This window comes from Ambystoma mexicanum, chromosome 3p, assembly GCF_040938575.1.
Source record: "Ambystoma mexicanum isolate Mex_15411 chromosome 3p, UKY_AmexF1_1, whole genome shotgun sequence".
NCBI lineage: Eukaryota > Metazoa > Chordata > Amphibia > Caudata > Ambystomatidae > Ambystoma > Ambystoma mexicanum.
In genome coordinates, this window is record NC_090925.1 from 339118635 (window position 1) to 339143295 (window position 24661).

The 24661-nt window shown below is 50.2% G+C and overlaps 1 long non-coding RNA gene across 1 annotated transcript in view; it reads left to right on the plus strand.

The window, feature by feature from the left end:
- The first annotated feature begins 2575 nt into the window (after positions 1-2575).
- The window catches only part of LOC138579534 (uncharacterized), a 53678-nt gene continuing 31592 nt past the window's right edge, over positions 2576-24661 (plus strand). Inside the window, exons 1-2 of the long non-coding RNA XR_011304047.1 lie at positions 2576-2658; positions 12498-12602. This is a non-coding gene — a long non-coding RNA (uncharacterized lncRNA). The remainder of the gene's footprint in view (positions 2659-12497; positions 12603-24661) is intronic.

Below are 24661 nucleotides of genomic sequence, written 5' to 3' on the forward strand. Positions count from 1 at the left end.
GGGGCGAAAACATTGTCAGGATGGACGACGTCCCTTTTCTTCACACTAAGTAGCCCTCGCAACATATTCTAGGCTGAGTACAAATATAGAATCGAACTCCAGTACTAGAATATATGGGGAAACTGCTGACTGGCGTAAGAATGTATATTCACATCAGTGTTATTTACCGCCGATGTACTCACTAGATTCTGCCACAACCGTTCCCATGGGAGTAAAGATAGGATTGGGATGGGACGTGAGGAGTGACACTCAATACATGATGTATTCTTTGCTGTGCCACCACCTCTTCCTTCTTTGTAAATGTTGTAATCAAGTTGAAAGTATTCATGTAACTTACCATGTAAAGGCGCCCAGATACCCCCGGATCTGGTGCGCCATATAAATAATAAACAACCAAACAAACAAACACACACGCACAGCCTCTGGGTGTTGCTTGGGTTTTCTACCCGCTCATTGACTGCCCATAGCCATGGTAATCCCGTTAGTCGTCCCTACTCACTACGGACCCCTCCTTGCCCAAATCCCACCTTTTCGGTATCTCTTTGAAATAACTGTATTTTGTAGTAACATAAAACTATGGGCTTTTATGGGGCTGTCATTGGTATCACTAAGCATCTTCTGAAAGAGAATGGCTTAATTATAGTTGTAAATGACCTCCTATTGTAATAAACATGTCTTAACCAAGTGTGCCTTTACCTGCTTGATTTTCAAGCAATATGTGTGTCCTCTCATCTGTTCCTTGCTTTCCATTCTTATTAAATGGGCAAAGCCACAGTTTTATTGTATTGTATTGTAGTAGACATGTACATAGGTCCTTTTCCCAATTGAGTGGCCTCAACGCACTCTGTGGACGGAACGCCCTTGTGGACCCTGGTTCAGGTATGGAAACATTTCGAACAGAAGACTTAATATGCGTGTGTGCATTTGGCGAGTTTAGGACTTAGGAGGGCTGGCAAGGATCTAGTAAGCAACCCAAGAGAACAGGCACGTGGGTGGGTCCTGAAGGTGGTCACGGCAGAACGCTAGTGCAGAAGAGTCGGTGTGTACTCGGCTAGACCGAATTTGTCCTAGGTTGTCACTGTGTTCTAATGGCAGACTTGTACACCCCACCTCGGACCAATGCAACTTATCACCACGGGCACATGAGGCCCCCCTCAGACACCAAATACCTCTATGCTCTCGAGACGCATCACCCAAAAACGGACCCACATGCAGAACTCAGGGCACTTCCAGTCAGCACGCATCAACACAACAGCAAAGCTGTTTTGCATTTCCCCTTCTCCCCACTAACCTAACGCCCCCTCTCTTCTCCTTCACCTCCACCAGAGCACATGGAAACCGCAGAAATGGCAATGGTGTGCGGTATGAATCCCAGTAGCACAGCATATCAAGTCCACACCCTTACCTCGGCTCCAGCCCCCTCCACCCTTGCTCTCATAATCGCTAATTACAACTTGAATGTCCAACCCCGCCACTCCCACCCTCCCCCCTTACAGGCCTAATGGGACACTGAGCTGAAACTTCAGACGAGATAAAAGACTGGGTAACGGCTGGTGGGCACCCCCTCCCATTGCAGAAACATGAATACCAGCCCCCTACTCCTCTACCATGCAGGCAGCCTTTACTGGGTCCTGCTGGAAAGGCAGTAGCTTAGCGCCATCACAGATAGTACACACTGGTGCCACAGATTGGTTGGATCCTACACATGGGCCTGCTCTGTAGGGGATGCCAGGTTATAATTGGTTGGTTCTTGCCCGTCGATCACGATCCACGTGGGTCAGCTGGGCTCATATTTGCGGTGAAGGTCAAGGCACTCATATAACACAATGTTGCTTTCTTAACTAGACATGTTAATCTTAGTTACTATATCACTGTGGCATGCACCTGGGCAGCTTGAGGAGTCGGTGCCACGGGAAGGCAGGATAAAATACAGTCATGCTAACCCACACATTCAGGGCTTCGTTGATACCGCACCTCCTGAACTCAAGGTCTCCACCCTGGGTTTGATCTTTAATTTATCCCTCCCTGTACCACGTGTTTCAAAGGCTATATTTTAGGCTGGAAGAACTACAGTCGCACATGCACACTTGATTTGTGTTGGGTCAGGAGGGTTGTTTGCTTATCGTGGAATGCAGAGGTGTGAGGGTCGGGTCAGTGGTGTGGGGCTGGATCTGGACCGGCTGGATGGGGGTTAGGGGCCTGCTGGGAGCTTGGTGGTGATGGATGGATGCTGCACAGAGCCTGGTGTTGTCTCACGCTTTTGCTGGGCACATTCAATATCCTGACCCCCAGGGAGACATGTGGTTTAGAATTTCGCAGCAGAGGAACACTTTTCAAACAATCTCACCTGTTTTTTGTACAGTGCATCAGGTGTGGCCAGACTATGTGGACATCTGTATATTTACTGTACTGTGCCAGCGCCATAAAGCCGTCGTACAGCCCTCCCCCTTCTTTTCTGTTACGTACGGGGGTTCACACCCACTTTGGACTGCCCCGGGATGACGCTGACCAATCAGGACATTGGGAGCTGCCTCGGTTTCGACACCGGGTTCATGCAACCATGGTAACCAGTGAAGCGAGTTCCGCATTCCTCAGTACACCAGCTCTCAGAACCAGGCGGCTCCGGGGACACACACCGCAGGTCCTCTCAGCACTCGGGTATATGCCGCCGTATGAATTACATCGCCACCAGCGCCCCCCCTGCGGCTCGCGCATTGATGAAACTTCCAATAACTGCTTTCCTTTCTTTGAAACAGCGCCGCTCGCACATATATACAACTTTAAAAAAAAAACCTTTGGTTTGAAGGGGCGCCGCTAGCGCATAGATGTAACTTTTACCAATTCCTCTTTTGAAACAGCACGTTCAAGAGACAGAGGGGGTCACGATTCTAAAACGTTGTACAGTCATGTCTTTCCCAGATGCGCCGTGCCTCCATCGAGGGCGGCCCTATTTGTATGTTGACCTGTGTCAGCTTGCACACAGCTGTTACATCGGGTCATTTTGCGGATCTGCAGTGCTGCCTACGACAGAGTCAGCGCGCACACCTGAGATGTGATTTGCCTCGTTTGGAGGTGACACATTGTAAACTATAAGCAGCTTCCACTATTTGAAACAGGTATCTCGAACATAGACAAGATATGATTTATAACTTTTTCTGGCTATGCACATAACATGTAACATGCATGACATTATTTGCACGCAGTTCTTTGCTACCCAGAGCTGTAAACTGTGCACTCTCTTTCCATTTTCTTCATGTGCACTACACTTGATAGACTCCTTATGGGAGCCAAATATCACTGGCTTTCTAACCTAGTACCCTGCAGTATATACAGATTTGGACAGATTTCACTGGCTTTCTAACCTAGTACCCTGCAGTAGTACCCTGCAGTATATACAGATTTGGACAGATTTCACTGGCTTTCTAACCTAGTACCCTGCAGTAGTACCCTGCAGTATATACAGATTTGGACAGATTTCACTGGCTTTCTAACCTAGTACCCTGCAGTAGTACCCTGCAGTATATACAGATTTGGACAGATTTCACTAGTACCCTGCAGTATATACAGATTTGGACAGATTTCACTGGCATTCTAACCTAGTACCCTGCAGTATATACAGATTTGGACAGATTTCACTGGCATTCTAACCTAGTACCCTGCAGTATATACAGATTTGGACAGATTTCACTGGCTTTCTAACCTAGTACCCTGCAGTATATACAGATTTGGACAGATTTGGCAAGGCACACGCCTCTAGTGCTCTCCTGTTCTGACTTGAGAGTCGTGTAGACCGAAGATACCTCTGTCCTCAAGTGATGCACAGGGAAACCAAAAGTACTCCCTGTGCAACCTTTGGGGCCACAGGTGGGAGATGTCGCTGCCTGGATCCACGGAGCCTCAAGAACCACAAAGCCACTGTAGGAAAAAACGATATTAAGTACCAGGCAATAACAGTAATGCAATGCAGTGTATAAAAGGTTTAAAGGGTCTTACCTATCCAATGGGTCAGAATGCGGTAAACCTAGTGGTGGTTCGAGACTCAAGTGCGTGGCAGCCCCAAGTCCTGCAGGGACCAGCACTGCGTGTGGTCGCAGGCTAACCCACCTGAGCGAAGGGTTTGGTTGCGAAGAGTAACTGCCAGAGAACAAGAACGTAGCCAAAGTACTTTCAAGTGTCCAAGGGAAATCCAAGTGCAGTGTGAAGGACGGTCCAAGAGTCGGCAACGAGGTAACAGTTCCAAGGTGACAAAGCAAAAGGGAAATCCAAAGAAGTCCAGGTGAGTAATCCGAGGTCAAGGTAATTCCAGGAAGCTAAACAAGACGTAACGCCAAACAGGGTCCAGAAGACAGCTGAGAAGCGAGGACTGTTTCGCGTATCAAGCGTTTTGTATTGGGCACTTCCTGGTCACGTGACGCATACTGCTGTCACGTGACGGACGCCGCGAACCACGTGATCTGGTAGAATCAGCTGGGCGATGCCGAAGCGTTCTGCCGATCCTCCTAGCGTGCGATCTCCATGGCAACTGCCAGTGCAAAAAGGGATGTAGGCGAGCCTGCATATTGCACCTGGCACGCGGTAATCGGTCCTGCGGGGCAACCAAAGCACATGAGTCTCGCACCCTGGAAATGTTGTGCGAGTGGGACGAAGGTGTAGCGGAAATGCTAGCGGTGTTCTGGGGTGTGTGTGGATGAGTGACAGAGTGCCTAACAGAGCCCCCCCCCCAAGGGCCCACAACCTCGTGGGCAGGACAGATGGTCCACGTGAAAACGGGCCACCAGTCGGGGAGCGTGGACATCCACGGCCGAGACCCAAGAACGTTCCTCCGGACCATACCCTGTCCAGTCCACCAAGTACTGCAGACGGCCCCTAAAAAAACGAGAACCCAGGATAGCAGATACCTCAAACACATCAAGGGTAGACAAAAATACCGGGGCCACCGGGGCACGGAGACGGGAAGCATCGGGGCAAGGTTTGAGAAGGGAGATATGGAAAACGGGGTGAATGCGCCAGGAAGCCAGGAGAACCAGATGGAAAGCCACCGGATTGATCACCTGAGAGATCACATAGGGACCAACAAAGAGGGGCAAAAGCTTGCGACAACCAACCAGGCGCAGATGACGAGAGGACAGCCATACACGGGAACCCACAGAAAAAGTCGGGGCAGCCAAGCGTTTCCTATCAACACCCGCCTTCATAGAGGCTTTCGACTCCCCAAGATTAGCAAGGGTACGGGCATGAACAGAAGACAGGTCCCTAAGGCAAGCCGCAGCAGCAGGATTCGAGGCCACAGAGAAATCAAGGACGGGCAACACCCTGGGATGCTGACCGTAAAGGGCGTAGAAAGGAGACTGGCCCATAGCAGAATGAGTTGCGTTGTTATAGGCGAATTCGGCGAGGCGCAAAACGCCCAGCCAGGAGGTCTGCTGCTGCATAACCAGGCAGCACAAATACTGCTCCATGGACTGATTAGTCCGCTCAGTCTGTCCGTCGGTCTCGGGATGGTAGGCCGAGGAAAACCGTGTATCAATGCCAAGCAGCTTAGTCATTGCACGCCAAAAGCGTGAGGTGAATTGAGAACCACGGTCAGAGATGAGAACGGAGGGAAGCCCAAACAAAGAGAACACAGATTCAAAAAACAAGTCTGCCAGGACTGGAGCTGTGGGAATCCCCTTACATGGAACGAATTGGGCCATTTTAGTAAATGAATCCACTACCACCCAGATGGTATCAAAACCATGGGGAGATCGGTCACAAAATCCATGGTTAATGTGTGCCATGGCCTTGGGGGTATGGGTAGCGGCAACAGAAGTCCTATCAGATGACCCCTTCGGTGTTTGCATTGCGTGCAAACGGAGCAAGTGTTCACATAACCCTCTACATCACGCTTCACAGAGGGCCACCAACACCATCGTTTAAGGAGGTCCATGGTGCGTTTCTGGCCGAGATGTCCATTGACGGGAGCGTCATGGGACCATTCGAGGGCCAAATTACGGGTGTCGGGTGTGGGTAGAAACAGGCGATCGTGGACAAAGGGCAACCCTTCATGGTAAACCGGGTCCCACTCCTGCAGTTGGTCAGGGTGACCTCTTGTCCATACCCACACTGAATCCAACAAAGGGAGAGAGGGCGTACAAAGAACAATCACGTGGCATTTGTCGAGAAAAGTGTCAGGGTAACTTGGCAGGGAGACTCCGCTTTACCATGTGCGACCCCAGGGCGATGCATGATGCGGAAATCAAAAGCGGCAAAAAACAGATGCCACCTGACTTGTCTACTATTGATACACTTCAGTGAAGCCATGTCCTGCAAGTTCTGGTGATCAGAGTACACAGTGACTTGATGTCTGGCCCCCAGGAGATGGTGCCGCCAAACCCGAAAGGCATCCATTATCGACAGGAGCTCCTTCTCCGTCACTGTATAATGGGCCTCGGTACTGGTGAACTTGCAGGAATGATACGCTACCAGATGTAGTTTGCCAGAGGTAGGACAGATCTGTGACAGGACAGCACCGAGGGCAAATGAAGAAGCATCCGCTTCGACTACAAAAGGGAGCTCAGGATTGGGGTGTTGGAGGACCGGAGCTGTGATGAAAGTGGTTTTGTGTGCCTCAAAGGAATCCTGCTGCTCTTTCTGCCAATGATAGGGTACCTGGGGACTGGTTAAAGCTCTAAGAGGCGCTACAATAGCAGAAAACGAAGAAATGAAACGCCTATAGAAGTTGGCAAAGCCCAAAAACGCCTGTAAAGCCTTGAGTGAATGGGGAACCGGCCATTCCAGGACCGCTCGTACCTTAGATTCATTCATCGCTAGTCCTCCAGGGGTGATGTGGAAGCCCAGTAACTCAACGGAACTTTGGTGGAATTGGCATTTTTCGGGTTTGGCAAATAGGGAATGTTCCCTAAGGCGAGATAGAACTTCTCGGACATGCTGCACTTGCTCATCCAGATTTCGTGAAAAGATAAGAATATCGTCCAAGTAGACTACCATGAATGCGTCTAGAATGTCCCTGAAGAGGTCGTTCATAAAATGCTGGAAATTAGCCGAGGCATTGCACAAGCCAAAGGGCATGACTAGGTATTCGTATAATCCATAGCGAGTACAGAAGGCAGTTTTCCACTCATCCCCCTCGCGGACGCGTCCAAATTGTAAGCACCCCATAAATCTAGTTTGGTGAAAATGGATGCATGAGACAAACGGTCCAGAAGTGGTGTGATCAAAGGGATCTGGTATCTATCTTTTTTAGTAATAGCATTGAGGCGGCGGTAGTCCACACAGGGACAGAGGTCCCCTTCGTTTTTTGGGACAAAGAAAATGGGACTCGCAGCTGGTGAAGCAGAAGGACGTATGTGACCTAGCTGTAAGGCTTTCTGTATGCATCATTTCAAGGCCTGTTCCTCTGAGGGGAATAAGGAATAGATCCTACCCGAGGGAATGACAGAGTCAGGGACTAGCTCTATCGGACAGTCGTAAAACCGGTGAGGAGGAAGCGCCTCAGAGGAGCCACGGTCAAACACCTTCTCGTAATCCCCATACACAGACGGAACCCCGTTGGCAATCACCCCAATAGTGTGTGTCCCCGGTAACATGGAGCCATTGTCTTCCACCGTGAGATGAGCTATAGTGCCCAGGGCCTGTGATGGCGTGTCAACCCCATGTTGATCCAGGAGACAGTAGTTTTGACAGATCTCTGATTCAAAGACAACAGTATCCTTTTTCCAGCCAATGAGTGGGTTATGCTCACGTAACCAGGGTATTCCTAATATGATGCCAAACTGGGGCATTGAAATCAAGTCAAAACTCATCGTCTCCATGTGGATGTCCTGAATGGTCAATAAAAGGGGGGCAGTTTGGTGCTTGATCGGACCAGAAATCAAAGCAGTCCCGTCCACGGCTTGTACAGGTTTGGGTCAGGACTTAACTACTAAAGGTAAGTTGAGCGTGTGAGCCAAGGCAATGTCTATAAAGTTCCCCGCGGCACCCGAATCTATGATTATCATGACTGAGTGAGAAACCCCGAAGAGGGACGCAGGATGGCCTGCACAAAAATGGGGTGTATGTGACCAAAAGCAGGAGGTGTGGCCGAGGATGAAGATTGAGTGCTCGACCTAGTCCCCGGATCTAGGGCCGAGCAGTCCGAAAAACCTGAGGCTTATTTGGGCATCGGGGGCACTCCTTAACATAATGTCCTGTTAAACCACAATAATAACATGCGTTGTCCACCCTCCTCTGTTCCCTTTCTAACGAGGTAATGGGACTCCGTATTCCCCCCACTTGCATGGGTTCCTCTGAGGCGGATGCCGTTGGAGTGACGTGTGCTGACTGAGAGAACCCCAACTCGGCCCTGCGCTCAGATCGACGTGCGTCAACCTGCAGCACCCGATCGACGAGTTCTTGATACTGAGTGGGCAAGGAGGGAACCACTGACAGTGCATCCTTCATAGGATTATTCAGACCCTTGTAAAAAACCACTGCCCGTTTACTTTCTGGCCATGAGGTCTCTGCGACCAACTGGTTGAAGTGTGTAATGCAGTCTATTGTGAACCCCTGCTCTGGGCTAACTTGAGTAACTCCAAATCCCTGGATTGCACCTTATGTCTGATGTCGAAGACTCGGGACATTTCAGCCACGAGGAGGTCGAAGTCATAGAGTACAGGGCTGTCATTCTCTAACAATGGATTAGCCCAGGCAGCGGCTGTACCTGCCAAATGCGATAAGGTAAAGGCTGCTTTGGTGGTTGCATCAGGGAAGGCCAGAGGTCTACACAAGAATTGTAGTTTACACTGATTGATAAAGGTCCTGAATTTCTTGGGATCACCATGATAGCGTTCAGGAGCAGCTAACAGGAAGGGTGTTGGGAGAACTACGGGAGCCGGGGCGGGGGTGCTAGGCACTGGAGGTGGTGTGGGTGGAGCAGCAGCATCCCCGAATTCGGGGTCTGCCGGGAGGGGATGCTGTACGCTCTGTATGGAGTCTAGCCTTTGGTGTATGACCGTATTTGCCACAGCCATATCTGCCCGTAATACTGTGATGGCCTGAACTAGCGCGGCCATGGGTTCGTCCGTGGATCCCTGCATGGTCCAACACGACTATACGGCTTCTCAGTCTGTTCTGATTTGAGAGTCGTGTAGACCGAAGATACCTCCGTCTTCAAGTGACGCACAGGGAAACCAAAAGTACTCCCTGTGCGACCTTTGGGGCCACAGGTGGGAGATGTCGCTGCCTGGATCCACGGAGCCTCAAGAACCACAAAGCCGCTGTAGGAAAAAACGATATTAAGTACCAGGCAATAACAGTAATGCAATGCATTGTATAACAGGATGAAAGGGTCTTACCTATCCAATGGGTCAGAATGCGGTAAACCTAGTGGTGGTTCGAGACTCAAGTGCGTGGCAGCCCCAAGTCCTGCAGGGACCAGCGCTGCGTGTGGTCGCAGACTAACCCACCTGAGCGAAGGGTTTGGTTGCGTAGCGTAACTGCCAGAGAACAAGAACGTAGCCAAAGTACTTTCAAGTGTCCAAGGGAAATCCAAGTGCAGTGTAAAGGACGGTCCAAGAGTCGGCAACGAGGTAACAGTTCCAAGGTGACAAAGCAAAAGGGAAATCCAAAGAAGTCCAGGTGAGTAATCCGAGGTCAAGGTAATTCCAGGAAGCTAAACAAGACGTAACGCCAAACAGGGTCCAGAAGACAGCTGAGAAGCGAGGACTGTTTTGCGTATCAAGCTTTTTGTATTGGGCGCTTCCTGGTCACGTGACGTGTACTGCTGTCACGTGACGGACGCCGCGAACCACGTGATCTGGTAGAATCAGCTGGACGATGCGAAAGCGTTCTGCCGATCCTCGTAGCGTGCGATCTCCATGGCAACTGCTAGTGCAAAAAGGGATGTAGGCGAGCCTGCATATTGCACCTGGCACGCGGTAATCGGTCCTGCGGGGCAACCAAAGCACGTGAGTCTCGCACCCTGGAAATGTTGTGCGAGTGGGAGGAAGGTGTAGCGGAAATGCTAGCGGTGTTCTGGGGTGTGTGTGGATGAGTGACAGAGTGCCTAACATCTCCGCCCTGACCTCGTTTCATGATTGGCTAAGGATTATGAACTCTCTCTCTTTCTCACTTTTGAACAATGAGTTTGACCACTGCTTCTACTCCAAGGGTAATAAGTAGATCGGGTGGCTGTGCATCCATGTGCAGGTGATACAGGGAACTTAGAACTATGATTTCTTTCCCCCAGTGACATATCTTCCTTGTAGTAAGAGTATCACCATGGATGGGAATATACATCTAGTCTGGAGTTGGCAAACAATTAAGAAATTAGTTCTATTTATTAACTCGAGTATTTTACATTCTTTACATGTTTAAATTTCCTCCTGATGCAGGTGATCATTTGAACCCCTTTATAATTCTTTCTCTTTCCCCCTCATCTTTTTGAACCATAGGGTCCTTTACCTATTGCCCTGACGAAGGCAGACCTTTCTTTTTGGAAAACTCAGCTCACACTGTTATTTCGCCGAAACCAGACCAGACCAAGCCGCAAGTTTGGATCATGGATTACAAATAGGGCTGTACCGAACTTCGGCTTCGAGTCCCTATTCTGCCAAAGTTCGGCTGAAATACAGCTATCCGGCTTCGGCAGAATAGTTTCTGTTTAGGGACTCGAAGCCGAAGTCCACTTTCTGTGATAAGCTGCCCTCTCCCTGTTTTGGAGATGACAGCCAATCATAGAAAGTTTGACAGTGTTCAGGCTGCAGAAGCCAAACAAGCTGTTTGCCTATTGGCTTCTGCGGCCTGACCACAGAGGAACCAGCCTAACGTGTTGGAATAGGAAGCGAGGGAAGGGAACAGTTCTTCCCTTCCCTCGCTTCCTATGCCAACAGACGGGCTTCTACAGATGCCAGCACCCGGACCCGGAGAAATCACCAGGTAAGTGACCCCCCCCATCGCCCTCATCACGGTGAGGCCGCGGGGGTGCCCTGCACCCCTGCGGTCTCACCGCAGTAATTTCAGGTATGCTGGTCGGACCACCGGTGCAAAGCCGGTGGCCCGACATTTGTTTTGCATTGGGGGGCCGCTCCTACAGGAGCGCGCCCCCCCCCCAGACTCATGAGGCCGCCGGGGCACTTTGCCGACCCCGGCGGCCTCGCTGTGAAATGTGCCCCCCCGCCCCTTGAGCACGGTGAGGCCGCGGGGCCACAGGGAACCCCCGCGGCCTCACCGCAATAATTTTTTGTTTGTCGGGCCACCGGGCCAAAGCCGGTGGCCCGACATTGTATTGAATAGGGGGGCCGCGGCCCCCCCAGAGTTATGAGGCCGCCGGGGCACTTTGCCGATCCCGGTGGCCTCGATTTCTAATCTGCCCCCCATTCTCCCTCATCACGGTGAGGCTGCGGGGGTGCCCTGCACCCCCGTGGTCTCACCGCAGTTATTTCAGGTATGCTGGTCGGGCCACCGGTGCAAAGCCAGTGGCCCGACATTTGTTTTGCATTGGGGGGCCGCTCCTACAGGAGCGCCCCCCCCCCCCCAGACTCACGAGGCCGCCGGGGCACTGAAGCCACCCCGGCGGCCTCGCTTTGAAATGTGCCCCCTCATCACAGTGAGGCAGCAGGGGTGCCATGTTCCCCCCCACCCGCAATGTTCTCCAATGTTCCCCCCCATCCCCACAGTTGTCCCGCAATGTACTCCCATTTACCCCAAACTCCTCAATTGTCCCATGAAGATCTCCAATGTTCAGCCCACCCCCTATGTTGCCCCTTAATGTACTCCCATGTACCCCCACACCTCAATTGTCCCATGATGATCTCCCATGTTCCCGCCCACCCCCACTGTTGTCCCGCAATGTTCTGCCGTTTACACCCACCCCCACCACCAAAGTTGTCCCGCAATGTTCTCCCATGTTCCCCCCACCCCCACAGTTGTCCCGCAATGTACTCCCATTTACCCCCACCCCTCAATTGTCCCATGATGATCTCCCATGTTCCCGCCCAACCCCACTGTTGTCCCGCAATGTTCTGCCATTTACCCCCACCCCCACTGTTGTCCCGCAATGTTCTCCCATTTACCCCCACCCCTCAATTGTCCCATGATGATCTCCCATGTTCCCGCCCACCCCCACTGTTGTCCCGCAATGTTCTGCCATTTACCCCCACCCCTCCATTGTCTCGCAATGTACTCCCATTTACCCCCACCCCCTCCATTGTGCCATGATGTCCCTGCTGGAGCAGCCCCCAGGGTTGCTTTTAGCCTTGCCCTCCATAGAGTTCTGTGTCTGAAATGTTTTATGAGTGGATCACAGCCCCGCTGGCTGTGATGGGACTTATGCGTCCCAAAGAGTCTCATAGTTTGTTCCTTTTAGGCCATAGTTTCTTGATCTTATGATCCAGTTGTCCTGGGCCATGTATTTGTTCTTGTAGACTTGTGTGACAAAATGTGATGAGTCGAAAAATGGTGCATTTTCTTAATCCTGCATCACTTGTCTAGCAGTAACATCATCCTTTTCTTTACTTTAGTTATACCACAGCCCAGAAAAGCCACAGCACCTACCAAGGAAGCTCACCCCTGAGACGGACTTACACCACCTTGATGCAGATGCCTGCTTAGTGCCTACAATCCTGGTGAGTACTATGGGGGTTTTACTATTCAGGGGAAGCTTGAGGTGGGAGGTTAACACTCATATGCCTGATTAAATGAAAGACTGCTATATTATGCTTGCTGCCGTCAATGGATGTACATAATGACTCCTTCAACTCCTGGCAATTTCAAGTGAGGTTTTTGTCGTTCATATTTCGTTTTTTTACATAGTTATTTTTGATAAAAGGTTTTTTCAAAAACTTTTTTAAAGGGAACCCCGATACCACTTCAGGGCCCAGAGCCATCATGCAGTACTGCCCTGCCAAAAAATTAAGTCTGACTTTTGCTTTACATTTCTTTGTCACCAGTACGAGCTTCTGATTTACCTAAAGGCCCACAAGCAACAGCTAGGAGACGTGCCCAGCAGAAACCCTATCCCTCGCCCAGAGCTGCAGAACCCCCTTCGTTGTCGGCATGAGTAGCACCAAGGAGAAAACCAGCCCTGTGTGGGATTACTTTACCATAAAAATGGACGATAACTCCAAGGCAGTGTGTTCTGTGTGCCTTGCGGTTTTGTCTCGTGGATCTGCAAACTCGAGACAGTGCAGCACATCAGCACTGACCAACCATCTGCGGTCCAAACATCACAATGAATATGTCCAATATGAAAGGAAAAAAGAGGCAGTTGTTGGGAGAATCAATAGAAATGTGTCTCCCGCAAAGTGCAGGAGGGCATTGTCACAGCTGTCCATTAAAGATTGTCTGGACAAAAAACAAGCGTGGCCTCTGGACAGCCCTTCCGCACATGCAGTGCATCGCAGTATTGGCAAAATGATAGCGCTAGACTTGCAACCATTTTCTGTTGTTGAGGATGTCGGTTTTGTGCGTTTACTCCATAAATTGGAGCCTAGGTACAAAGTACCATCACGTAAATATTTTTCAACACGCATCATCCCCGACCTGTATGAGAAAGTGAGCCAGTTTATTGCTTCAGAGGTTCAGAGGGCTGAGAAAATTGCATTTACTGTGGACATTTGGACACCTGATAACACTGTGAAATCTTTTATGAGCTTAACAGGGCATTGGCTGGCCGGCAACATGAAAAGGCATGGAGTTTTGTTGCAGTGCAAGGCTTTTGGCGGAAGCCATACTGGTGCCAAAATACGATTAGCATTTTAAGAAATGCTAGAAAGGTGGCAAATTAGCCATTCCAAAGTGCACGTCATTCTTCGGGATAATGCCGCTAACATGTGCAAGGCCTTCAAAGAAGCAGACTTAGCTAGTGTGGGGTGTTTTGCTCACACCCTACAGCTTTGCATCCATGATGGCCTTTTTGTGCAAAGATCTGTGTCGGACATGATGGCACATGCAAGGAAACTTGTAGGCCACTTCAAACATTCTAGTTCGGCCACGTCCCGCCTGCACGCACTGCAAAAAGATCTAGGGTTGCCTGAATTGCAGTTGATTCAAGATGTATCTACACGGTGGAACTCGTCCTTTTTGATGCTGGGGCGACTGGTAGGGCAGAGGCGGCCAGTAAGCTTGTACTGTGCGGAGGACGATAAAGTGTCAAATCTTTCTGCCTGCCAGTGGCTTTTGGCAGAAAATGTTTTATCTTTGTTGGCACCCTTTGCAGAGCTCACAAAGGAGATTTGCTCCCATGCATCATGCATCTCCTTGGTGGTTCCTGCTGTGAAAGCTTTAAGGGCCTACCTGAGCTCTGGCGAGGTTAGGGACACTGGTGTGAAGCTAGTGAAAGCAGAGTTATTGAAGGCTGTAGAGGCAAGATTCAAAGACATTGAGGCTATATCCATCTACTGTGTGGCAACAGGCATCGATCCGCGGTTCAAATTAACATTTTTCATCAATGATGTTGTGGTCAACAATGTGAAATGTTCTATGCACTCTATTGCCTTAGCCCTCTGTGAGCAGTCCTCCCCTCCTGAGGGGAAACCTGCAGACCCTGACCCACACGAGGACAAGCCACCACCCAAGAAGAGCGTTCCACCATGTGGCATATGGGCATTCTGGGACAGTGTTGTTGAGCAGTCCACGGCTGGTGTTTGTCAGTCCATAAGTTCCCTGGACACTGAACTCACTGGCCCTCATTACGACCCTGGCGGAAATCGAAAAACGATGGCGGAAATGCAATACCGCCATCGAATAGCGCTCGGTGCGACTATGACCCGTCACCGCAAAGTACGATGCCATTAGCGACACCGTAGTGAACGCCAACGCTAACTGCACCAAGCACGCGCGCGCGCGCCATGCCAAACCGCAAACACCACCATGGTGCAACGGTACGCCAATTCCGACCCTAGCGGACATGTACCTAACGCCATCAGGCATGGCGTAATGTACCATTCCGCCATGGCGAGAAGTACGGCATCGCGAATCAACCGTAAACGGCCCCACTGAGTGCCTGTACACCGCTCCCTGCCCACAAAGTACAACTCCCCGTAGGTGCAATGAAGCCACAATGCAACCATTGAAATGTACAAGTCACCCATGCATGCCAACGAACAAAAGAAACACAACAGGGGCCAATGGGAGCTGCAGGGCACAGATGGCACGAATACAGAAGCCATCCCAATGGACATGACCACAGTCCCCCACCAAGAAACGCACGCAAACACAGGCACCTGTGACCAGCAATATTCCGAAAATCACATCATTCCACCAGTCCACCTGGCTGACCGGCATCTGTTACACAAAACCCAATCCCCCGCCCCTGAGCATGACAACATTCAAACTGTCATATTGGCAGCCCCCATCCCTGACCTCACTGGGCTTCGTAGGCAAACGCGGCCAGTACAGTACCACGAAACTAAACCCCGAAGCCGGAACCCGATGCAGATCTCCTCACAATACATCGCCCCCCAAATTGGCATATGCCACATCACTTGCAAAGAAAAACGCTACACGGGCCAAATCCGAATAGAAATTTTATGCACATCAAAATCACCAAGCCCATACAGCCATCAGGCCATGAACTCCAAAACACCAATCACCATTGTGGGCTGCTTCCGCAAGAAATGACCAGCCACTACCTGTGTGTCGCCCTGTTCCCCCATGGTACACAGAGCCACAATCACGTACGAAAATGCAACATGGAAGCGCACAGAACCGCAGGGCCGTCCCAATGGGGAGGCACTAGTCCAGCTGAAAGGCCGAAATGTTGCTCCGAGCCACCAGTACTGCGTAAGGGCATGTGGCCCATTGGCGATCGTCCCATAAGATCATAATGCTGCTCCACTGATTAACACGAAGCAGCAGGTGTCGGGAGTAAAATCCATCTGCAGGAGTGGCATACAGATGGCAGTGGCAAAAGGGTAGGAGATACCTGTCAACCAAAAGAAAAGAAAAAGAACAGAATGGCCATCAGAACTACATTCCAACTACTCACTTCAATGATCACACGAAATCCACAGCCATATGCATGCTAGCCCAACCAAAAGGATCATCACCACCCCAAAACCACTTGCGACTCATAACCATCTATATCGAGGTGCAAACACCATCACAAACGAGTGTACCTGTGCATGCGTCTGTCAAAACAGATTCCATCAGATGGGAATGTTAACGTGCATGGACACAAGTGTCTGAGGGCGCCTCGAGACAGGGAGGGCTCAACAAGGCCAGATGGACGATGGTCCCACAATGGCAGCCCTGCATCACATAGCGTAGGGGAGGCGGATAGATCCCAAGAAGCCCTGTACATGGCAAACTCTGTATCAAATCACCTGCCCATGCATCCATCCATCATTCCCTCATCCCGGGATCAAAATGCCTGAATAATTACTCACATAACATTAGAAACATCCATTGAGTCCGTGCGTTATGCAGCCTGCTAAATCCACAGTGCCCCAGCCCGTAATTCCAGTGTTGTGAAGTAACATGTTATTGGGAACGGACGGCCTCATCGCCCACTTCGCTATTGCGCATCCCAAACTATTCATATCAATCATTGCTCCCTCGCCATGGGCCCTGTCTCAAGGACATACAACAATAGAACGTTACATTTGCAGTCAGACCTGTGGGCATCTCCTCGCCGCTAGCTGGAAACCGAAAGCGCCGCCCCTCGAATTCCTCATTTGCAACATCACGTCGAAAAGGCATCTGTGGCCGTTTGAAATCACTAATTATTCCATCGAGTGCGGCTGTGTGTGAAAATGGCAACTGCCTTCACCCACGAATGGGACGCCCCGCCCGTCGTTGAACCTCGGTGCAGTGATGCATGAGGGTCCACCGTTACTCGAGTACTACGTTCCAGTGACCCTTCACAAGTCTGTTCGCGACTGCAATGAATGCATGTGAAACAATGGGACCACAGCAGAATGAACATATCAACCAATCTTACACGGCCATCGGGTACAAATACATGATTGCAATAGCAAGATGCCATTCCTCGAATTGCAGCGTTGTGTGCGGGACGTGCTCGCCCAAAGGGGAGAGCAGCTTGCACAGGTGGAATGAATCACCACAGGTGGAGGCCATACAGCCTGAAAACACATAAATTGCACAGCCAGTCTCCTCCCACAACCACACCGAAATGCTACCGGCAGGACTCGCGATGTTGGCCCTGGGGGACCTGATAGCACTGCAAGCGCTCCGACTCCAAGAAGAAGACGAACACCAACTACAACCAGCCGCACGGAGGAGACGCAGGAGGAGGAGGAGGCCAAGGCAGGGCCAGCAAGGGCTGCCAGCACAGCCACTACCACCACGCAGGCAGCCCGCAATCCCACGCCTCCGAGCACATCCGTTCAACCTCACTGATGAGCAGATCCACACCCTCTACCGTCTGGACCGGGACACCATAACCGCCATTGTGGACATGACACAGGCTGACCTTGTCAGCATGATAGATAGCCCAACCGCCATCCCACCCCTACTGAAGGTGGTGTCTGTACTCCACTTCCTGGCCACAGGCACCTACCAGCACACAGTCGGACAGTTGCATGGCATTTCTCAGCCACTGTTCTCACGGACACTATTGCAAGTGCTCGATGCCCTCCTGAAGCACGCAGACGACTACATCTCTCTACCACGCTCGGAGCAGGAAATAACCAACACAAAAGTGGGATTCCATGCACTTGGCGGCATACCGGGTTGCATTGGTGCCATCGACTGCACCCATGTTGAATTGGTCGTCCCACATGCCATGGAGGCCCAGTACCGCAACCGAAAACAATTTCATTCCCTGAATGTACAGATGGTGTGTGACTCCAACAGGATCATTACACATTGTTGTGCCCGATTCCCTGGATCAACCCATGATTCTATGGTCTTGAGGAACTCTACAATACCACGCTACATGGAGCGACACGCAGGGAACAGATCCTGGCTACTCGGTGAGTCTCATTACATGCATGATGATGTGGGGTATGTGAATTGGCATTGACCTGCCAGGAAGGGGGGGGGGGGTGTGCGTACGTATCAATGGCATTCCACATCATACGTTTCTCGTCCACATACAGGTGATGCTGGATATCCACTGAAGAGATGGCTCCTCACACCAGTCCGGAACCCACGGGACCAGCATGAGGAGGACTACAACCATGCCCACTCACGTACCCGTGTAGTCATTGAACAGGCATTCGGCCTACTGAAGGGTCGTTTCCGCTGCCTCAGCAGGTCTGGCGGGGCACTCCTGTACCGCCATGAGAAGGTTGCAAAGATGGTGATGGCATGTGTCATGCTCCACAACATGTGCGTACGTAGAAATGTGCCCATGCCCCCTGACGCAGAACTGCAAGCACCTGATGATGGTCATGATGAGGGTGGGGATGTGGCAGCACCTCATGGAGTCTGCGAGGCACCGGAGGCCCGTGACATTCGTCAGCATCTCATTGATGTATGCTTCTAGCACTCACGCCTGGTGGCTGATACATGGACACGTGACTCGTGGCACTGCGTGTGTCTGGGACATGCACAATATGGACTGTACGCCTATGATGGCCTAGTACACAAAGATCAATGTCCACACTTCTCATTGGTTGGTCGTGCACTTTTTATGGCATATGTGATATCATGTTGAACACCCTTTCGACCCGCCACCCAAGTGAGCCCAACACACCCCCTCCACCCTCCTACCTCCCCCCCGAACACCAGTGTCCAAAGATGCTCATTGTCAGTGGGCTGTCGCTATTGCATGCCCCCTCTGCGGGTTTCAGGGGCACCCCTGCCTGTGGAGCGCAGGTTCCTTCCAGATCTACGTTGGGGGCTGCCCTGGACGGAACTTGCAACGGATGATGTGTCTGCCTGCTCACGTCCATGCATGTCCCTAAGGGTTTGCGAGAGCTCAGTGAGCACACGGCGCACTGCGGCAAGTTCGGCACATACGTCTTTGGACGTCGCATGCAGTTCCCCCCTCAGGCTCTCGGTGCTTCTCTCAATTTGTGCCCTTAGCGTCTCTGTACCTCTCTCCATTTCTGCCCTAAGTGTCTCAGTTGATGTTTCTATGTCTGCCTTAGTGCCCCCACATTCATCGGCATGGTCCTTGAGGAGTGTGGCCAGTTGCTGCTGTTGTTCGATCAACTGGTCGAGGGACTGTTGCCTCTGCTGGGCCATGGCCATTTGCGGGGGTGTCACAGAGGGGCTGTTGTCCTCATGTTGCCTTGCCACAGGGCTTGTGGGGGATGGCCAGTCGTCGTCTGGTGGGTGCCCCTGCGTGGTATCCTCATGTTGTACGGGATGGAACAGACAGGGGGATTGGGACAGGTCATGGATGGATCTGACTTCGGCATCCCCGTTTTCTGTGTCCGAGCATGCTGCCATCAATGGGGTGTCACCTATGGTGCTGCTGCCACCAGAGGCAGTGCCTTCTGTGGCATCCATTGGGGGGACCTGTGGTGGTGGTGTTGTGGGCATGCTGGCTGCTGGGGTGCCTGTTGATGTTCCCTCCTCTGTGCTGCCACCTGATTTGTGCTGCTGCCGTGTCTTGATGCGTGCAGCTGAGGTGGAGGGTCTCTGGCCGTTGGTCTTGGCCCTCTTTGCAGGTGTGCTGGTAGGGGTGTCCTGTAGCTCGTCGTTTGGATCGGACCCTGTGGTGGAGTAAAGGAGGGCGAGGGTTATTGATGGGTCTGTGGGAATTGGAATGGCATTGTATCACATGCATTGGGGTGGTACCTGAGGGTGATTTGGGTCGGGGCCTTGGAGGTGCTTTGATTTGTGTGTGGAGTGAGGGTGCAGTTGTCTGGCAGCCTGCAGTTAGGGTGTGCCTGCTGCACGTGTAGTGCGTGTATTAGGGGTTTTTAATTATTTATGTATTTATTGTGGGTTTTAACGTGCGCTTGCAGGCCGATGTGTGTGGACGTTCTCCTGGACATGTGTTTCTGTTGCACTATGTGGACGCATGGTACTTCACATGGATGGACTGTGTGGATTTGGCATTGTTTTATCTGGCCCACCTACCTGAATCTTCGGATGTCTGCACTCCTTTCTCCATCCCTCCGACTCCCTCTATGCTCTCCATTCCGATGGTGGAGGCACAGATTTCTTCCCAGGGGGTCAACTTGATGGGTGATTCAGGACCTCCCCCGGTGGCTGTGGCAATGTTGCGGTTGGCAGAGAGTATGCTGCGGACGCGTATCCGCAGGTCGTCCCATCGCTTGCGGCATTGCTGTGGGGTGCGGGGTGCGGTCCCCACCGCACTTACCCGCTGTGCCACCAGAGCCCATATGGCCTTCTTGTTTGCAAGTGCCGTCCTGGTCATTTGCGTGCAGAAGACGACGGCAGCATTCTCCTGGAGGGTCTCTGTTAGCACGGTGAGTTCCTCACGGGAGAAGTGGACCTGCCGCTTGCGGTCGCACGCTTTCTTCGCTACTTTTCCCATTTTTCTTGGTTTCGCTAGGGTGGTTGACGGGTTGGGGTGTGTTTCAGGGTAGTGATTTTAGTGGTTGTGTGGTTTTAGTGTATTTATAGGTGTACGCCGGGATGTTTCCCGTTCCGGGCCCATGTTTTAACTTCCGTTTCCGTATATTTCCGGGCACCGTACTTTCCGGTAGGCGCACACTGCGGTGACCGCTAAGAGGGGTGGCGGTATTGCACCTAGGGCGCCGTACGGCGGCGGTGTGGGCCGTTTTGGGGTCATTTCCGCCATCGTGGACTTTGCACTTCCGCCATGCCGTGGTGCTCGTGCCCGATGGGTCGGAATGGGCCGCACTTTGCTCCTTCGTGCAATGGCGGAAACGCTATTTACGCTGTGGCGCTCCGGTCAGTCGCTTTCCGCCAGGGTCGTAATGAGGGCCACTGTCTTTTTGAGAGAGCCGCTGCTCCCTAAAACTGCAGACCCGCTGGAGTGGTGGGACATGAACAGTGTTCGGTTTCCAGGGTTGGCAAAAGTTGCGCGTGTGTACTTGGCACCTCCACCTACCAGTGTGGACAGCGAGAGAGTGTTCAGTTCAGCTGGAGATATTTATTCCGAACACAGAAGTAGCCTCTTAGCTGAAAATGTTGAAAGGCTTGTTTTCCTAAAATACAACCTTCCCCTTACAGGTTACTCCTACTAGGAGTGAGGGCTTTTCCCGTAACTTTTGTTTTTTTTTCTTTGTCTTTTGTCATAAACTTACAGAGATGTGTCCAATTAATAAATATGTACCCATGCAATAGAATGCCTCCTTAGTTTATTCATTGAAATGCTGATTTTTTATGCCCTAGAATATGTTTACCTAAAAAAAAAAACTATTCGGCTCACTATTCGGCTCCGGCCGAATAGTTGACAAACTATTCGGTATCCGGCCGAATACTAAATATGCTATTCGGTACAGCCCTAATTACAATAGGTCCAACATTTGAAAGAACTGATTTTGATTTCTTTCTGGCTCCCCTTTCTGCGTTGGCAGACCCTATTCTTGATAAGAACTTTTCATTTTGGGATACTTAGAAGGATTTGTTCCCTTCTCTCTCTCTTGACCTAATAATAGTATTTAGGTATAAGATAGTCTTCGCATTAGTGGTAAGGTGAACAGATTTAAACTGTAGGTATCACAGGTTATGCGTTTACATAATGGTCGATCTGGGCCGCTTTTTGTTTCACTGTTATTTGTGCCATTTATGTTAAAGTATTTTTGTCTTTTTAACTAATGTTTCTTCCACTTTTTGCTAATGTCAAACAATTTGTATAATTTCATGAATATGTATATGTGTATGTAGGTGTCATTCATTGTGTCTTCAACAGTTGGATTTCATCTTTTGCCCCCCCGTTCTCTTTGTCACTGCTATATTGTTATGTTGAACATTTTTAACACTATTTGTTGTTTAAACAAATATATACACAACCTTTTCTTGACACTTGTGGCTGATATGGTGGTTCTTTCTGGTGACTGAATGTATACATTAATTTTTGAGGACGGATTGGAATAGGAAGCTTTTAATAAAGTAAATTAACCTAGGTAAACCATTCCCCTTGCGTAACAGCATCTTCTCTTTTTGGTACAGTGGACGCTGCACAGAGCCTGTTGTTGTCTCACGCTCTTGCTGGGCGCATTCCTCCGAACGATACTAAATGATTGCAATAGTAAAGGGACATTGGGGAAGTGGACTTCCATGGGAACTGGTGGTTTGAATTGGTTCTGTTGTGAGGGCACATAAAAAGCCAAGGTTGTACATACCCTTGGCTTCCACATGTGCGCTCAATATGCCCTGTCATCCCACATGTCCAGCATATAGGAGGACCTCGTCTGACTAGTCCCCCTTGGTTGAACCCTCCTTGCGTATTCTGATTCTCATTTTGTGCATTCTGAAATCCACCCCTTCATCTGTAACCTGTGCCTCTTCCTCGTGGTATAAACCCATTCCCTCCTTGGTCCATCGGGTGCTGGTTATTCACATGCGATGTACGCACTACTTGCTGTGCTCCTATACCTTCTCCGCTTGTCAATACCGCTCCTTCTATGGCATACTTTGACAATTTCCTCCGAACCAACTTGGCATCCTCAATCTACCTAGCATCATTTTTCTTCCTGTTTTTCTCCTGCATCAGTTGACAGTGATGCACTATAGTAAACTGTATTTCAAGCCATGGTTTCGCTTCCATTCCCACTTGCTGGCAATCCCTGACATAAAATGTGGTGAAATACTGCCACTGTCTTTCCCCACAGCTTGTGCGTTTCAAGAGTCCAGCGTTCTGGAATATCCTGAATATAGCACATGGATCCTCATCATCTTTCATCTTTCGTGTCATAATTGAACCCATGTTTGTTACATCGGGATACTGTACTCGGAGAGCTCTCCAGACGTCTGCTCTACAATTATTAAATGGTACGTCACTGTACGCCGCTTTCTGTGCCGTGACACTTGAGTATCCTGCTCTTGTCCAAATGTTATCAGCTCTTTCCCCAGTGTCTGCAAGGAGACCGTTAATATCCCCTATTGCCAAAGTAATTCCTCCCGTCATTTTTTCAAACTCATAGATCCATTTTCCTGCACCCGCCATTAAACTGTGGAGGTTGCACCTTAAATTATCCTTATCCATCTGTGGCCATGGAATATACTGTGGCCTTGCTCCCCCTTTTTCCAATAAGGGAAACTGTGTAAATCTTGATTCACAATCGGCTCCCATTATCTGCCGATCCATAGTAGGAACAATGGTTCCTGAACGCCTTCTTCCTGGCAATGAACATAACCTGTTTACATATGGCTGTGACTCCCCCCTCTCGCTATACGATCATCTTTTAGTGCGATCTGGCCATGCTGTTGAATCTGGCATCCTTTCTTTAGAGTGCTCTAGATTAGACCATCTTACTTCCTTGTTTGCCTGCAGGCCTCCCTCAGCGGCACATGTACCTCCTCCCTCTTCCCCATGGAGGAATTCTCTTTCCTTGTCTGACATATTTAGTCCCCAACTAGTATGGCTCTCGTCCCCTTCACCTTTACCAAAGGTCAGTCTGCTTAAAGACAAGGCTCTTTGCTCAACACTGAATGGATTATTCTCTTCGCTTCATGATTGGAGGACGAAGGGTTTGCTCTCCCTTTCCTCAGCGCCCTGATTTGCCACCTTCTCTTAAGTCCTGATAGGCTTTATCGTTCCTATCTCTGATGCTTCCTATATCGAAGTTCTCTTCTAGGGTTACTCTGGATGGCCCTGATGTTGCTCCCTGTAATGGGAGGAACTCCTCTATCCTGCCACATAGTATTACTGGACTTGGCTCCATTAATTCCTTTTGAAAGCGATCGATACCGCGTTCCCGCTGTCTCCTCTTTATTTCTAATTCTTCATCTTCTTCTTTTCACTTATATGCTTCCCATCTAACTCTTTCTTCTTCCTTTCTCATCTCATCTCTCCTTACCCCCGCTCTTCTTTCTTCCTCTTCTCTTCATCTTTGTATTATTCTGTCTCTTAATTTCAGCGCTTTCTCCTCTTCTCTCTTCCTTTCTTGCTTATCCCGTTCTTCCATTGCTCTCTGTCTGTTGTCATACTTTCTTTGCTCCTCTGCCCTTTCTTCTTACTTTTGTTGCTCCTCCTGTTACATCTGTGCTCACCGCTGTCTGCTCTTCCTCTTATGCTTGTCTTCTTTCAATCTTTTCTCTCGTTCCCTGTCTTCTCTATCCTGTTCGTCTTGATCTTCCTTTTGTCTAACTTCCTCAATGCTTTTCCCATCTAGCTTGAGTAATATTTGTCCTCCATCCATTTGCTCTGTCCGAGCGTTACTTTGTTGGCTTTATCCTTCTCTCCTTTCCACCTTTTGATCTCTCGTTCTATCTCTGTCGATACATTTGATTGCTTGCTTTTCTCTTCCCTGTTTTGTAAGACCTTAAAAATCTTCTCTTTTCCCTTAGTGTCCTCCGGACTCTCATCACTACTATAGGCATGTGGTTTGTATATCGGATTACTATACCCTTCCGCCGCTTTTAGTTCCTTCGACGGATACAATTCTACATCTTCTGTGTGATCGCATTTTACCTCAGGTAAGGCAAGAGGAGCAGAAAGCTCAACACCTTTCTCTTTGCAATGATTAAGCATACAATCCTCCCTCTCTTCTTGGTACATTTTCCAAAGCTCTAAGATAGCTAACATTTTCTCCAATTTCTTTCCTGTGCACGCAGCGTGCACGTATGTGGTCATGTGTTGCAATACTGCTTTCGACAACGATCCCTCTTG